The 16,129-nt window shown below is 41.4% G+C and overlaps 1 protein-coding gene across 1 annotated transcript in view; it reads left to right on the forward strand.

Moving 5' to 3' along the window:
• Positions 1-551: 551 nt before the first annotated feature.
• Positions 552-16,129, forward strand: part of RC3H1 (ring finger and CCCH-type domains 1) — a 77,545-nt gene continuing 61,967 nt past the window's right edge. The window contains exon 1 of the mRNA XM_054165621.1: positions 552-645. The gene's annotated coding sequence lies outside the window, so the exon portion shown is untranslated. The remainder of the gene's footprint in view (positions 646-16,129) is intronic.

The following is a 16,129-nucleotide window of genomic DNA, read 5'->3' on the forward strand; positions in this document are numbered from 1 at the left end:
CATGAGGCAAGCACAGCGAGGAAGAAAAGGGGAATCGCTCTGTACCCCATAGAGGGGACGCCCCCTCCCCTGCTGAGGGAAAGAAAATGGCGACCCTGGAGCTTTTGGGGGGCTCCGAGGACACAGAGAACTCCTCAGGCTTAAGAAGAGCCACGACTTCGACTCCACAGCCTACCTATACCCATAACCATCACTGGTGATGGGAAGATGAGAAAGAGGAAAAAAAATCCCCCCAAAAGAAAAGAGAGAACAGTGAGGAACAAGAACCGTCCGTGACAATCCCTCACAGCACCCTCCCTGCAGCGCGTAGCTGCAGCCACCAAGACCCTACTCTCACTGTCAAGGCACTGTGGCCTGTGACTCGGCTTTTTCTCCTGCTCCGCCTGCCCGGAGAGGCGGGTGCAGGAAGGGGCGGTCGGCAGCGGCGGTTGAGGCGGTGCAGGGAAGCAGGCAGGCAGGCGGTGAGGGGAGGTAGCTGGCGCACAAGATGGCCGCTGCTGCAGCGGCAGTGGCGGAGGGGTGGCAGGCGATGGTGTTGGGGGGGTCCCAGGGCCTGCGGGTGCTGGAGAAGCAGGGCGCTGTGGCCGCGCCCGTGTGCCGTAGCTGAGGGGGCCGGTGGCCGCTGCGGGGAGCCCGGCCCATGTGGTGAGTACGTTGTCTCTGCAGCACCCCCCGCTGAAGGGCTCGGCTGCGAGGAGTAGAGAGCCTGGCGTGCGGGGAACAATGGGACCGATCTCGGGGGCGCTGGTGGGGGGTGAGAGGGCTCTGCCCATCTTCTGGGGGAAGGGAGATGGAGGGGAGGGTGCTGCGTTTGTTTGTGAGGCCTGTACCGCTGCCTGCCTCTCTAGGCCTTAGGCTCCTGCCGGACTCGATTTCGGAACGCCCCGAGCAGGGAGAGAGGGTGCAAGCTTTTAAGGCCGCCGTCCCTGGGTGCGGGAGAGGCGAAGGGGTGTGGGAAGGACCTGGCGGTTAGGTCTAGCTTGGGGGCGGGGAGAGGCGGCATCGCCTCAGGCTACGGCGGAGAAGGGACAGGCGTCTTTTGTGTGTGGCCTGCATCTGCTGTTGTTTTTCCAGAGGCTTTGCGTGCCTGGAAAGAAGGGAAAACTAACTCCCCTGTCGCTCTCGGCAGAGTTAAACGATCATTGTGGGGGGTGTGGTGTGGGTAAGGTCAGAGCCCTCCTTTTCCCGTGGTCGGTGTGTAGGGAGATCCCCGTCGCCCCCCGGTTCGGGTTGTCGCTCTTTTGTCTGTGGCGCCTGAGGGAAGAACGAGGTGGCCCCTGGCCTCCCTCTGCGTGGGGAGAAGCCGTGATAAAACCGAACAGAAACTCCGCTTACTTTCACTAGTTTTTCACCCTGACGTTGTAGCTGTTGGGATTAAGAGGGTGAGGATGGGTAAGGTTTCTTACTGAGAGTGCGGTGTTAGCATAGCAGCATTTTAATGTGCTTTGGTGGTTGGGAATGTCCTGATAATCTGGTTTTGTCCTCAAAAGCTATTGTGAAGCCTGGGCCTTTCAAAACTGGGAACTGGTGCGGGTTTTTTCCCTATGAACTGGGAACGCATCATTTTCGCCATATGCATGCATGTCTTTTTCCTCGGAGTAGCTCTCTTCACTGATACATTTTTTTGTAAATCTCACTCGAGTACGTATGAGAAATCTTCTGTCCATGCGGTGATAGCTGCTGTTTTCTGTGTGATTTTACCGTATTGAAAATGGCTGAAGTGCGGGGTGGGGGTGTGTGTGAATTTGCAAAAATTATTAACGGGCTCAAAGTCACCTGAGTTGTTGTGGATCTGCTTTAATCATTGCAACTGGTTTAGCAACCCTATCCTCTAAAGGCTCTGCTTGGAAGAGAAATGCAGGTGTTAAATTCAGCATTTATACTCTAATTCGCATCATATGGGTATGGAATTGTTAGATAACACAGAAATACCATGAAGTAGTAATGAATGTGTTCTTATACTTAATTTTTTTATCCCCTTCAGACATGTAAGGATGTGGAGGGGGGTTAATTTTATCAACTATAAATGTCTGTATCTATGTTTGAAGTCAATGAAGCTAATAAGAGGCTTCAAAGCTATATAAATAACCCACTCTTCCTAGGAGGAGTGTGTACCTTGTTGACAGTTTCTAAGCTTCACCGTGGCTTTCTTCATTCCATTAATACAGAGTGTTGATATGAAATTGTGGCTTCCACTAACATAAATAGAAGCAGACATTATCAGTTAGGCATCTTTTCTTTTCCCAGCAATAGCTTATTACTTTATCTTCCTGTCCTAGAAAAGGTTCTGTCAAAGCAGACGGCTTGACAGACTGCTTTGAGGGAAATTTAGAAGTGCAGGTACCATCAGTGCAGTTTGTTTTGACAACCAGAGGCTTGAGTGGTGCGCCTGTCAATCACTTTTAAGCAGCAGTAACCTTAATGGACATGAGTGGGAAGGTACTTGTATGTTTTCTGGTGGTGGTGTGGGTTGGCTTTTTGTCAGCTTTGTATCCAAATTAGCTTAGTTAAATGCAAAATATTTTGAGAAATTTATGAAGGAGATTTTGCTGACAATCATTATTTTAAAACCTAATGTTCTAATGAATAGGTTAATGTATGAATTCATAAATTGCATCCATTAATGTCAGGATCTAATTTATGGCCATCATAGTGTGTGTGTGTATATATATATTGTCCTGTAAAATCAGTCATGTTAAAACAGATGAACAGAAATGAACAGGATTGCTTTTGGAAACTTCTGCCATGTTGTCAGTGATTCACCAGCCATATGAATGGCAACCGTTATCAACTGTGCTGAATTAAGCAGTGCAGAAGCTGAGGTTCAGTGTCTGTATATAAAAATATTGATTTCTTAATAGGTGGTTCAGAGGTCTTGGGTAATGGTGATGGTGGTCAGCTTTGATAATGATGATGAAGACTGACATCCCATTTTATTTAGGGTCTATATCTGTAACTGATTAGTGCTGTAAAGGCTGTTTCATGGTGCTTAGGGAATTGACCTTTCCCATTCCCACATCTAATAATAATAATATGGGAGATTCTTAATTACTTGTGTTATTCCATCCAAGCAGTCCTATGGCTTTTATGCTGGATGCCTGGAAAAAAGATCTTCCATCCATTTCAAAGAACTTGTGGAATTGTAGCTTTTAAATGGTGTGAATTGTAAAGCTGAACTAGAAGGAAAGTATTCACCTGTGTTTAGGCTCCCAAACATTCTGAGCATCTCCTAATAGCTACGCAGCCGCCACAACAAGGTACCATTGAAGGAGATGATTTTTATAGAACTTGTAAATCTTTTGCAAAGCCTGGTCATTGTTTAAAGTTCTTTTCCCCAAAGGATTGAGGGAATCATTTTGTAGGTGAAACTCTATGTAATTTTGTGGTGGTTCTTCCTGCACCTAGTATATCACATGTTTGGTTGTTGAAGCATCCCAAGGAATATTGGCTGTTAGGCCAAAAAACCAAATCTGACTCAAAAGTATGTGAGAGATAAAAATACACGAGGAGTTTGTAGTTTGAAGCTAATGCACTTGGTAAAGAATATGAAACCATTATCATACTGGAATAAAGTTATATAGTATGCTTCTGTTGTGAAGGGTCATTATATAAACGTCCTGTACCAGCTGAAATTTCAGTATGACCTTCAAGATTCTGTGTAGGCTATATTACAGTAATGCAATCTGAAGCCTATGGACTCATGATAACCGAGAAGGAAACCCACATATTTACTTACGTTGTGTTACTTTCCTTTCTGTGCAGAGATATTCCATGGTGCATGCTGAATGAGGTGTGGTTCCCATCACTCAGCTTGACTACTTGTTTTTCTCAAGAAGTGTGTCTGTTGATGGTTATCTTTTGCATAGGTTTCGTTTTCTTAGTGGTAAAAGTTGAAAAGGTATGAGATTTCAGAGGGCTAACTGATTTCTAATGACTTTTCTTTTTTTTCTTATGTGTGGAAATGCGTAATGGGCAAGAAGGTGTAAAAGTCCTATCAGCTTCTTGTAAATAGATTTTTCTGATATAGGAAGACTTTCTGGTCAGAGTGCTTGAGGAAATAGCTTTCCTGTGACTGCATGGTGGCAACGCAGTTTGTGCCACCAGTTGGGGAATGGAGGGACTTTCATGAGAAATATATCAAGATTTCTAAATTTGTCGCAAATTGATGTTGTCAGAAGCAGTTGTGCACTGCTGTGTTAGGATTTGTACACAAGTGTGTTTCATGGAAGTCTCATGGGTGTCCCCTTGTCCCTTCTTTGAAATAGCTGTTTTCCTTCTCACTGTTATTAGAAAGCAGTGTGTGTTCTAGGACAACTTTCTGCCTGTGGAGATTATTATATGTATCAGAAACATATTGCAGAAAACTTCTGCACACAGACTTGAAACAGTGAGACTGACAGAATGACCATGAGTAGATGTTACTGCTAATTTGAGAAAGTAGCTCTTGGCTGTTGCTCAAGATTGAACTTGGTGTGTAAGACAGTGTTGCATGAAAAATGTCCATCTGTCTAATTAGCATCATATCCCAAGCACCAGTCATTGACTTTTGGCAAATTTGAAGACTTCACTGTTAATTTGCATAGAAAAAAGTCCTGGACATCCATTGGTCAGCATGTTGGGGGACTTTTTCCATTAATTAAAAAAAAAAAACCACCTTGGAAAGTATATGGACAGCATGCAGAATAATACAGAAAATATCTCTATCACTTTTGTGCCTTTGCCTGGTTTGTACAATATTAACTACATTGCTAGAAAAAGGAATTATTAGGAATGTATTAGAATCGTCATATGAAATGGTTGGAGGAGGAGAGGGGAGGCAAGGGAAGAGGATTGTTTTGACAGACAAAAGAATTATTTGTTTTTTCTGTCTTTCCACATAAGAAACAGAGGATATGCAGTTTAACTAAGCAGTAGTGCAAGTGTGGTGGAGGGAAGGAACAGATCTTTCATTTGCCTCGCATAGATTGTGGCAGAGGTTGCTACAGAATTGGAGACAACACAGAAGAGTGTATCGGGCAGGCAAGTCTTGAATTCAGCATTACAAAAGCTGAAAGCTTTATTGACTGTTATTCATTGCAACATTGAAGTCCCTAGAATAGCTGTAAGTTGTACAAGTTATATATTCTTACTGTTGTATAGATCCCTTTCATTATAGATCTCTTGCAAAACAACCTTTTTTAGTTCTTCAGATAAAACATTATTTCTCAATTGCACAAATACTGGAAGTTTGGAGGCTGCATTTTATGTAAATCTGAGACGGCTGTTGTAGGACTGTTGCTTCAGCTAAAAGACAATTGAAGAAACATTGTGTGGAGTAACTGAAATGTGCTGCTCTAGGAAAATGTAGATCTTGCATGTGGTTCCTGATTTCTTTAGGTTTGTTTCATTCCTCTACTACACCGATTAAATAGGTGATTTAAAACTGAACTAATTAGTAACTCTTTAAAATCAGGCTCTTAATCTTGACATAAAATCTAGGCATTCCAAATGTCATTATTTTTGAGGATGCTTCCATTTTTATCAGCCCCTGTCAAGATAAGCTTTGAAGGTTGAGGCATGGTTGTTTCAAACCCCACTTTCCATAGTAAAATTCTGGTTGCTCAGCTGATGGAGCAGTAGTGCTTGTAGTCTGCTTCTAAAGCTCTTCTCCGAACTTCCTCCTGAAATACTTTCTAGCAGTTCCTTCAGTCCAAATGGTGAGCAAGTTAGGTTTTTCAGTGACAGCTTTTAACTTCCCTACTGTTTTGAAAGGATACTTCTACCAGAGTATCAGGAATTGTGTCTGTTAATTATACTTTGAAGGTGTTCAGGCATCTGCAGCTCATTATTTTTGACAAATTGTGGCAGGCAGCATTGGTCTCCAACTCAAACTTAAGAACTGTGTTTTGGGCAAAGGGAGTGAGGTTCAGGGAAGGTATCACAAAGTGAATGGATTGAAATTCATGCCAAGTGGGATGGTTTTAATTATCTACTTATTAATAAACTAGCTTCTGTGGAATATTCCCAGCGTTCAGTGGCAGTGCTTTGGTTTTAGTGGAAAGATGATTCACACAAACTTAGCTCTCTTTGCTTTTTCTTGTAGATGTACTTGAAAGAGTAACTCTTCCAGTGACTGCGTAGTGTAAATGTCCTTCAAAAGTCAGCAAAATAACTATTTGTTTACTTTTATTGTAAGTCACATTCCTTCAGCTTGTCCCCCCCCTTCCTTTTGTTATCAGTTTAGAAAGAAGTCCTTCAGGTACTATTTGGTGTTAGGAGTTGTACAAACAAATGAAAGTGTTAAGACTTTCTTATCCAGTGTTTGTATCTGATGAATCTGGCGCTTGCAGTACAGCAAGACCGAAGTGGGCTGTGCCCTTTATTCTTGTTTTCATTCTATGCCAGGATGCAAGAGCTAAAGGAGAGATCTTGAAATTAATCACGACTATATTGGAAAGCCATGGTAGAAAGTGAATTTGAGCTTTCCTGGCCTTCTGAAATTATTACATGCTGCATAAACATTATTTTATGGCCATTAATAATTGTAGCAGTTATGCAGGCCTAATGATAATTAAATCTCCTGTTTCCAAGTGTAAACTGCTGTCTGGAAGTCTCAGGAGAAAATTTCCTCCTACCTTTACAAGTGAGTGTGGTTTAATGAAATTTTGAGAACTCTGCTCATGAGCTCAGTGAAGCAATCATCTTTGTTGTCATGTTTCACACTTCAGAATTTCATTTTATAAAAATCAATCCTGGGTTTTGTGCCACAGTGAAGTGCTCTGAGTGGTTTGAGGAGATATAAACTAGCAAAGCACTGCTATGCTTTAGGTAGGAGGGATGGAGGAAAGCCTTGGCATGTCTGCATACTGTGAAGCAACTCTTAGCCTCCACCCTCTATAAATGAAAACGTTTCCAGTAATGTACAACATCTTTTGTGGCTGGATTAGGTAAGTATTGCTTGAGCTTCTCTAGAGTGATTAGGAAGTCTGTTTAACATGGCATTTGCAGAGTTCTTAGACATGTTTGAGGAGCTCAGACCTTTACATGTAATGTACCAAATCTGCAAGGTACCCTGTTGTAAACAACAGAGCCAATTACTCAAATCAGAAAGATCCTGATGAACAGTTGTTTATTATAATACTGAAATTGTCACTGATTACCTGCATTGTTACTAATTATTGTGTGGGGAAATGTGAAAATTTGGAAGCTGGAAAATTACTGGCAGCTCCAGAAGGACAGTGGTTCTTAGTGTTGCTTTGCAAAGAGAATGTGGATTTTGTTTCAAAAGTGCATCAGAACAGGGCAAAGTCTCACAATTTTCTAAAGCAACTACCAAAAAAATTAGCACTTTCCTGTGTTTCTTTCCAGACTGAAATGACTTTTATGTAAGGAGACTATTTCTTTGCATACTAAAATGCTTTGTTTCCTTGTAGGATGATTTTTTTTGCTGGACCCATGGGTGTCTTTGCCTCCCCTAATCTCTTTGTAATCTTTTGTTCTCTAGTATTATCAACTTTCATTTGAATTAAACTTTATGTTTTTGATTTAACTTTGTTCTGTTAGGAGCCGGTGTTCAATTCAGCTACCAAATGCAGGTACCGGAGAGGGCATATTGCCTATTAATTTTGTTGCTTTGACAATTCAGACTTGCAGGATGGGCTGCTTGGATAATGGAGCAACTGTGGGACTCTTTGTTCTTGGACTTCACTGAGGACTATCAAAATGTCACCGCTTCCTCTGGAACTGGTGAGAAGTTAGGCAGCATTGTTCATGGTGCACTCCCTCGTGACTACTTTGGCTCTTGCTGTAAATTCAAAAGGAGAAAGGTAAAAAATAAATTGAGCCTAAACTGGCTTGATGGAATGGACTGAGTAAGTTAAACCAGAGGCTACGACTCAGGCTGTCCTTCCTGTTTATGAGTCATTCTGTTTTATTGCCTCAAAAGGCCTCCTGTAGAATTAATTACAAGAAAGGTCTTGGTGTTGCTGCAAAAACCCACACTTAAAATGGTGAATTTTAATTTTAGTCTTCCTTGTTTAACCAGGCCTCAAGGATGGAAGCCTGGACACTAACTTCTTTATAGGTTGTTCATACAAGTGGAAACAAAATGTTATACAGGGAAGTAAGAAGTAGTTTTAACTTTGGTTGCTTGGAGTAGTCCAGACTATTTTAAATGTAACTGGTTTGTTGCCAGCTGTTGTTGGGTTCTATGGGGGTGTGAGCTATTGGTGGTGTCTTCTGGACTTCAAAATGCTCATGTGCACTTTTGGTCTCTTGTATTTATGTTCTGTATTAAATCATGTTGTGACTACTATCTGCAGATATCACTTCTGTGGTACTTTTTATGATGTTTATCTACTGAGTTATACTTTAGACAGAGCCTCTTCCTGACTTGATGTTGGCTTGCTTAATGATTCATTCTGTTTTTCTCTTCTGAATCATCTATTCCTTTGTCGGATTCAAGGATGTATTTGTGTTAAGGATCTTCAGGGAGACAAATAATTTGTTTTGCATTGACTATTGTGATTTGAGCACAGAAAAGGTGCTCAAAGCAAGAGCTGACTGTGTTTGGAAACTCTAAATCATCCCACCTCTGCCTAATAATGACAGTGGGAGGCACTGAGAACAACCTTGATCTGATTCAAGACAGTGCATGGGAAATGCAGGTGTGCAGTTTCCCTTCATTGATGCTGCTTAGTATATTTCTGGTGACTCTGAATGTAGTTATGAAAGTTCTATTTTTATTACTAAAACAATAAAGTGAAAGCCTGTGGTCAAAGCTCTTCTGAACACTTCACCACAAGGCAAAGAGGCACACCCCAGCTGGTAGTCTTCATGCTCAAGACTTGTATTGTAAGAAGTCACCTTTGATGGCCTTCTCATATTTTCAGAGTAGCATTTCTCTTTCAGCCTTCTCTTTTGAGGGCTTCTGGTAGAGACTTCTGCTTAGAGCAAGAGAGCTCTGGTAGCAGAGACTTGGCAGCTTTGACTGCAAAGCAAAATAAATTCCATACGTTATACTAAATTTATCCCTTTTCTCTAATTATTACCAGACCTAAGAAGACTTTCTTCTCATCAAGCAGTCTAATTTTTATAGAATATGTTCTTGGTGGGGAGAAGAATACTTGGCAAAATTTTCATCTCTCCTTAATGTGTGATGTTCTACCTCATTTCTATGGCATTTGGGGAAAGGAAAGAATAAACTCGGGACTAAGATGACATAAAAACTGGCAAGTTGCTTCCAGGCTTGCTTGCTTCCCCCCCACTTATTCCTGTACCAAGTGTATCAGAAATCAATCAGTTGGGTTGTTCTGCCCAAAGTGTCAAAGTCTCTGCACTGTCATTCATAGAAATGAAATGTTTTCTCCCCTGGTTTTCTAGATCTTAAGGATTTATGTGGCTTCAGCAAGCAGAACAATCTGTAGTTGACTCTTCTGGTCACTCCTTTCTCAGTGGAACTTCCTAGTCAAGTACTTCTAACAAAATAGCACACAAGGACTGGGTGGGGATGTCTCTGGGTGTGTTTCTGAGGAGGAATTACATGATCACAGCCATTTTTATGTGCATTTTCAGCTTTGCTAGACCAATTTAGAATAGAACAGCTTTAGCTGTGTCAAGCCAAAGCTTGGGTATGACGTGGATGATTTCAGGACATAGCAGGAAGAAAGGTGTCCACAGAAATAGTTGGTATCGGTACAGTAAATTATAGATTGGAATTTGAGGCTGCAGTGGTGTGGCTATCACATCAGGCATTGCATGGTGAGAATGGGGTGTGGTGGCAGCGTTACTCACCAGGGATTAAAAGGATCATAGGCCTATTTTCTTTCATGTAAAATGTGAAGGGGAACAAAACCCAAACTGTTCCACTGCGTCTTCCTGCAAGTAAAGCATGCATTCACCTGCTAAATAAGAATGTCAGTTGTCCTTCCTCCCACCTGCCACTTCCCCAGGACAAAGGGAGAAAGAAAGCCTTAGACCTTTCCATTTACCAGTTTTTGTGACAGTAATTGGGAGCTTTCATGAAGGGGAAGTGAGTGACACCAGTCCTTTCCTTCAAGTACATCTGATACATTCTGAAATTACCTTAATGAACTAGCACAGCTTTTGAGAAGCGGGAATAGAATCAGTCATGGTGATATGACAGGCTGGTATGTGAGCTGTCAGAATTAGTTAGTGATGCAGCTATAAAATAGCTGTAATCTGTTTTCAGGGGTAAATAAGTTTTAAGATTTAGCATTAATAACTAAGAAAGAGAAATTGTTCTTCATAGGCTGCTCCATGTGTAAAGTAAGCAGTACATAAGAGAACTGTTTGCAAAAAGATCAAAATCCGTGCCTGGAATAGAACTGTTTTTACAAGGCTGGAGCAGCACAGTTCATCAAGTAGGCAGTGGATTTTTTTAATAGGTAACTTCCTGGGATTATTACGTTTTTGCTTTCTTGCTTGGATGCTTTTCAAGTTGCATAACTTTCATAGCTAGGGTTATAATCCAAGACCTCTTTTAAGAAGATGTACGATACTTTTCTTCCCATTTGAATTCAGACTCCTGCCAAAAATCTTATCTGGTACTGATAGGAGGATTGAGGAGATGTTGGAGGTTTGGATTTTTCTCTGTTACACATGGCTGACTTACACAGTTTGCTGTATTAAAAAAAAAAAAAGGGGGGGGGGGGGGGGGGGAATAAAACCAAACCAGCAGCTTTCATTTTAGTGGTTAAGCTCTGAGATATTTGTTGTTGGTTAGGAGTAGGTGTTTAATGGAAACCCTGAGACTTGAACCTTGTGTTTCCACTCACTGAAACCGCGAGCACTGTTTTTAATGATCTTGTAAAGCTGTGAAGAAAAGAAAAGATGCTATTTTTATCTATCTGGAAGGTAAGTGAGACTAACACCAAAGCAGCAAAATATCTAAGGTTGGTTTGTTTGTTTTTCCTTGTAATTGAAGGTTACATGAAAAGTTTCATTCCGAAGGAGTACCTTGCCCCAAGCTATTTCTGGCCTCTGGAACTGCTCTTTTTGAGCAATGCTACAAATGGAATCACCCAGCGGCCAGTAGCATTTAGAGCAAATGAGGCTCAATTACATTCTGAGTCAGAAGTACCTGAATTAACCTGCTTTTCAGCAGCAGTTGTGTGACCTCTCCTACTGATATTTAAAGACTTTAAGCTCTGTGTGAATGGTAATTTAACGCTAAAAGAGGATGGGCAAGTTTGTCCATACTGAAAAGGTTTTGGATTTTTACAACAAAACTAATCTCAGATGACGAGAAAATCTTAAATCATATGTTGACTTTATTATTATTATTATTATTATTTTGTTTAACACAGCTAATACAATAGAGCTGAAACTCCAGGCTTGGTGCCATTTTTGCAACAAGCTGCCTCTTAACCTTGGATGACTGCAAGAGCTTTAGCGTAGACTAGGTTGTGTTATTAAAACACAATTGCAGCCTGTGTCATGGAAACAAGCACAGTCATCTGTGAAACTTATGTTCTTTATCTTAATATTCCTGTTACTACCAGTGAAGCTACTACAGAGCTTGCCAGAGGAGGATGTCAGGCTCAATTTGGTCCCTGTAAGCTATTTTTATACCAGCTATTGTAAGTATTTACATGATTGCTTCTTTGTTTGCAACTCTTGATTCTAGTAGCAGTGAGAAAACTTGGAGTTACAGGCTGCTGCAGCATTCTTTTTATCTTCTTGAGATAACACTTCGCTCACTGCTGTAACCATGATGAGCTGAAAGGATGGTTTTGACTGTGTTTGTGTGATGTGCACTGTCAAGAAACATTGGTTAAATTTAGCTGTGAAGCAGTAGTTTTGAAACAAAGATAGTTTAATATAAAGGAATATTTCCATGGGTTGTTATCACTTGAGTTCCTCATTTCCTTCTACTGCTTTTCGTTCCAAACTGTTAGTCTAGTCATTCTCACTGTTAGAATAGTTTAATAGCATTTCAGCATGTAGTTAGAATTTAACCAATACTTTAGATGTGGCTTCCACTAATGAAGACATATTAAGAATCGGTATTACCCTGGCTGTGTTCAAATGAGCTGCTCATGAAACTACAGGTAAAAACTCATCAGATCTGTGCTGGTGCTAAAAGAGGCTTGCTCCTCTGTGTTTCTCCTTCTATTTCCCCTATGTTTGCAGGACTAGTTGACCATTTAACAGATCCAGAACAGCTTTTGCAGTCTGTTAGACGCTAATATGGGAAGGAATGGGGTTTGGTTTTGACACGTTTAGGTCCCTGGTGTGGGTGATGCATGTCAGATCTAGAGCTGACATGAAAGTACTTTCTGATAGCCATGTGTGAAATGGCACTGAAAAATGCAGAATAGCTAAAGATTCGTTGGTCTTTGTTGGTAGCAGAATGAAAACAACTCTCGATGCTGGGCAGATGGGCAGAGTCCAACGGCATGAGATTGAACACATCCAAGTGCTGGGTTCTGCACATTGGCCACAGCAACCCCATGCAGAGCTACAGGCTGGGGTCAGAGTGGCTGGAGAGCAGTCAGGCTGAGAGGGACCTGGGGGTGCTGGTCGACGGTAGACTGAACATGAGCCTGCAGTGTGCCCAGGCAGCTAAGAGGGCCAATGGCATCCTGGCCTGCATCAGGAACAGTGTGGCCAGCAGGAGCAGGGAGGTCATTCTGCCCCTGTACACTGCACTGGTTAGGCCGCACCTCGAGTACTGTGTCCAGTTCTGGGCCCCTCAGTTTAGGAAGGAGGTTGACTTGCTGGAACGAGTCCAGAGAAGAGCAACAAAGTTGGTGAGGGGTTTGGAACATAAGCCCTACGAGGAGAGGCTGAGGGAGCTGGGGTTGCTTAGCCTGGAGAAGAGGAGACTCAGGGGTGACCTTATTACTCTCTACAACTACCTGAAGGGAGGTTGTAGACAGACGGATGTTGGTCTCTTCTCCCAGGCAAGCAGTACCAGAACAAGAGGACACAGTCTCAGGCTGCGCCAGGGGAGATTCAGGCTGGATGTTAGAAAAAAGTTCTATACAGAAAGAGTGATTGCCCATTGGAATGGGCTGCCTGGGGAGGTGGTGGAGTCGCCATCACTGGAGGTTTTTAGGAGAAGACTTGACGGGGTACTTGGTGCTGTGGGTTAGTTGCTTGGGCGGTGTTGGATTGGTTGATGGGTTGGACGCGATGATCTTGAAGGTCTCTTCCAACCTGGTTTATTCTATGTATTCTATGTATTCTATGTATTTTCATAAGGATGTGATGGTTAAACCTGCATTAACTTGTGGTAAGCAATGCAGGTTATCATCCACTGTTTCAGGAGAGATGAGGTTCTGTAGCTGCGGTGTTAAATGTCATTGGGAGTGGCATGCTTGTAGGTAGTGGCTATGATAGTCTTTGTTAACACCTTGAGTTTTTTCACTCATCTTTGAACAATTGTCTCTTCAGTTACAGACAGGATGAGTGCAGCTAGACTTAAGCTGTAGTTTGGGAGAGAGAAATGAGGAAAGCCTAGATCATCTTCTCTTAGTAGCTCCTCACTCTGCTTACCTCCACTATTTAGAGGTGGTTGTAGTGACTAATGTGGTAAGCAAGACAGCGTTTTGGCAACCGTTCTCAATTGTGCATCTTCTCTTTGAAGTTGATGGTACTGTGCAATTCCTTACTAATGTAAAAATGCTATCCCATGGAGGTGCCAGAACTAGAGAAGATGAATTTTGGAAGTTGATCCAGCTTAATAATTCTCTTGCAAAATGTTTGAGATGGATGTGACAGGGTATATAATTATAAAAAGGCTTGAGGTGGTGAACAAAATTTTGTTATTGTGGACTTCTGATATAATGAAATGTATGTGCTAGCAAACAGACTACTCCAATGCCTTCTGAAATACCACAGTAGAGATTACTTTGTATATGATGTATAATAACGGATCCTTTTTTGTGATTAATAGAACTTAAGAGTTCAAAACCAAGCAGACAAGCGACTACATCAGTGGTTTTGTTTAAAGATTCATTAGTTTTCACTGCTCTTGGATGATTTTCTGCTTTTATTAAAAGATCTTTTGGATGTTTAAGAGTAGTCTTAATTTTTCTTTGAAGGAAAACAGAGTAACTGGAGCTTTATATATATAAATATATATATGGAGTTACAGTTATGTAAACAGTTACTAACATGAAACTATTTGATACCTGATTTTAAAATGGGTGCAGCACCTAAGTGACAAGGAAAAACACTTCCCCCCCCAAAAAAAAAAGTTCAAGGGAAGGGGGAGCTCACACTCACTGAAAAGTAAGTTATGAGATACTTTAAGTGTCCATTTGAAAACTACTTGTTTTCTGCATACCTGTGAAGCTGTGTGTAAAATGGAGTTTTCCATTTATGTTTAACTCTCAATGGCTCATTGAAATAGAAGCTCTTCTTGCCTGGGCTGGGCAGTAGCAGGTGTACTCCCTTAATAATGTTCTTACAGTATATTTCAGCTTTAGCATTTCCTCATTATTGCATCAGGAATCTTAGAAATGGGAGGTTTGGGATTCTTTTTTTTACTTGTACTTTTTTCTTCCTTTCTAAATAAGTAGTTTGAAAATGCCACATTTTGGGGAGAGTGAATAGTGTACTGCTAAATCTTGAACATAAGGGAGCAGGTGAGATGGGTAGGAACTTCACACTACTACTCCATTCTAGGCTTTTAAGTCTAACGAGTATTTTCGCAGTACGTTATGAAAAAGTATGTACAGAGCACCTGTAAACATTCTGTTTGGCAACTTCTGGATTTTGTTGTGGGTTCTCCCCCCAGAGGGAATGTTTCTTTTACAGAAATTTGCTGGAGGTGGGAATTGAAGGTTGTTATGTAGGTGGGAGGCTGGGGAGCTTTTTTTTGATAGTGCTTTACCATTGTCTCCAGCCAGGCTTTTAATTCTTCCCCTTGCTGCCTCATTGTTTCACATTGCAGTAATAGCCTTAATACAGCTGAGATGTCACTTGGCATCAAAGCAGAATTGTAGCTGCTGAATCAAGTTAGGAGGGAAGTTCTTGCCAAGAGTGGGTGGCAAGCAACACTTTCTAATTTTTTGTTAGGTTGTGGGTTTTATGCTTTCTTTCAGTGAATTGTGCTGGGTATTAACTAAATAATTCATGTGTACTTACCTCAGTCTGAAAAATTATAGAGACAGTGGCTGCAAGACCTCCCCTTCCTCCTCCTTTCCTAAATTTACTTTTCATCTACTGAACGCACCCAGAAGTAGTCAGGTAGCTCTAAACTATTCCTACATGGAAAAGAATCATACCGGTCCTAGTGAATTTAATATGGTTTCTTATTGGCAGATGCCCATCTTATCACTGCCATGATACTTTTGATACTTCAGAATACTAAAATGTGTATAGAAAAAAAAAAATCTAGCTTCAGCAGATTAGGATTCAGACAACTGTTGATTTGCCTGTGCACAGATGAAGTGTGTGCAGTCTCTAGAATGTTCCTCTCTTCCCACTGCTTACTACTTAGGTTTTTATTTTGGATCAGCTGTTTGTGGCTCATTTGTTGCCCTGTTTCAGTTTAAATCAGGTATTGGTCATGTAGTTGCTGTCCAGCAATTTATGCCTGTCTGTGTTTGTTAGTAAAGACCTATGTTGAAAAGTGCTAGCTTCAACCAGGGAACAGTTATGCACACAGTTCAGCTGGAAAATCTTGAGGGATGAGTGAGGAAGAGTAATGACTTCTGTGACTGACCCCAGGTAGACTCAAGGGTACAAACTTCTTCAGGTTTGTTCTGCTTATCTTTACTATGGTTTTATTCAGGGATGATCTGATGGCAGGTGCTATCAAATCTAGAATTGTGCATATTTGTTTTTTTAACTAAACAAGAAACCCCCCACCCTTCTTTTGCAATCTAGGCTCTTCTATAAGCTGAAAAACTGTCACAGGAGAGATTAGTCCTCCTAGACACAAACTTCAACTTGTTTTTTTCTGGAGTACATAACAAAATGTTCTCTCTAACTGCCCCAGTTACATGGAGAAAGCTTCAGAGTCAGTAATGTCAGTATATAATTCTTTAGGGACATTAATTGCTTGATCATTAGCTCTAGCTATCAAATGTGAGGTTGTTATGGTTCTTTTGGTTATTTGGGTATTGTGCTGTTCAAACATGTATCTTCTTCTGGGAACAGCAGAACTTGCCTGCCT

The sequence above is a fragment of the Dryobates pubescens genome, chromosome 11 (genome assembly GCF_014839835.1).
Source record: "Dryobates pubescens isolate bDryPub1 chromosome 11, bDryPub1.pri, whole genome shotgun sequence".
In the NCBI taxonomy this organism is placed as follows: domain Eukaryota; kingdom Metazoa; phylum Chordata; class Aves; order Piciformes; family Picidae; genus Dryobates; species Dryobates pubescens.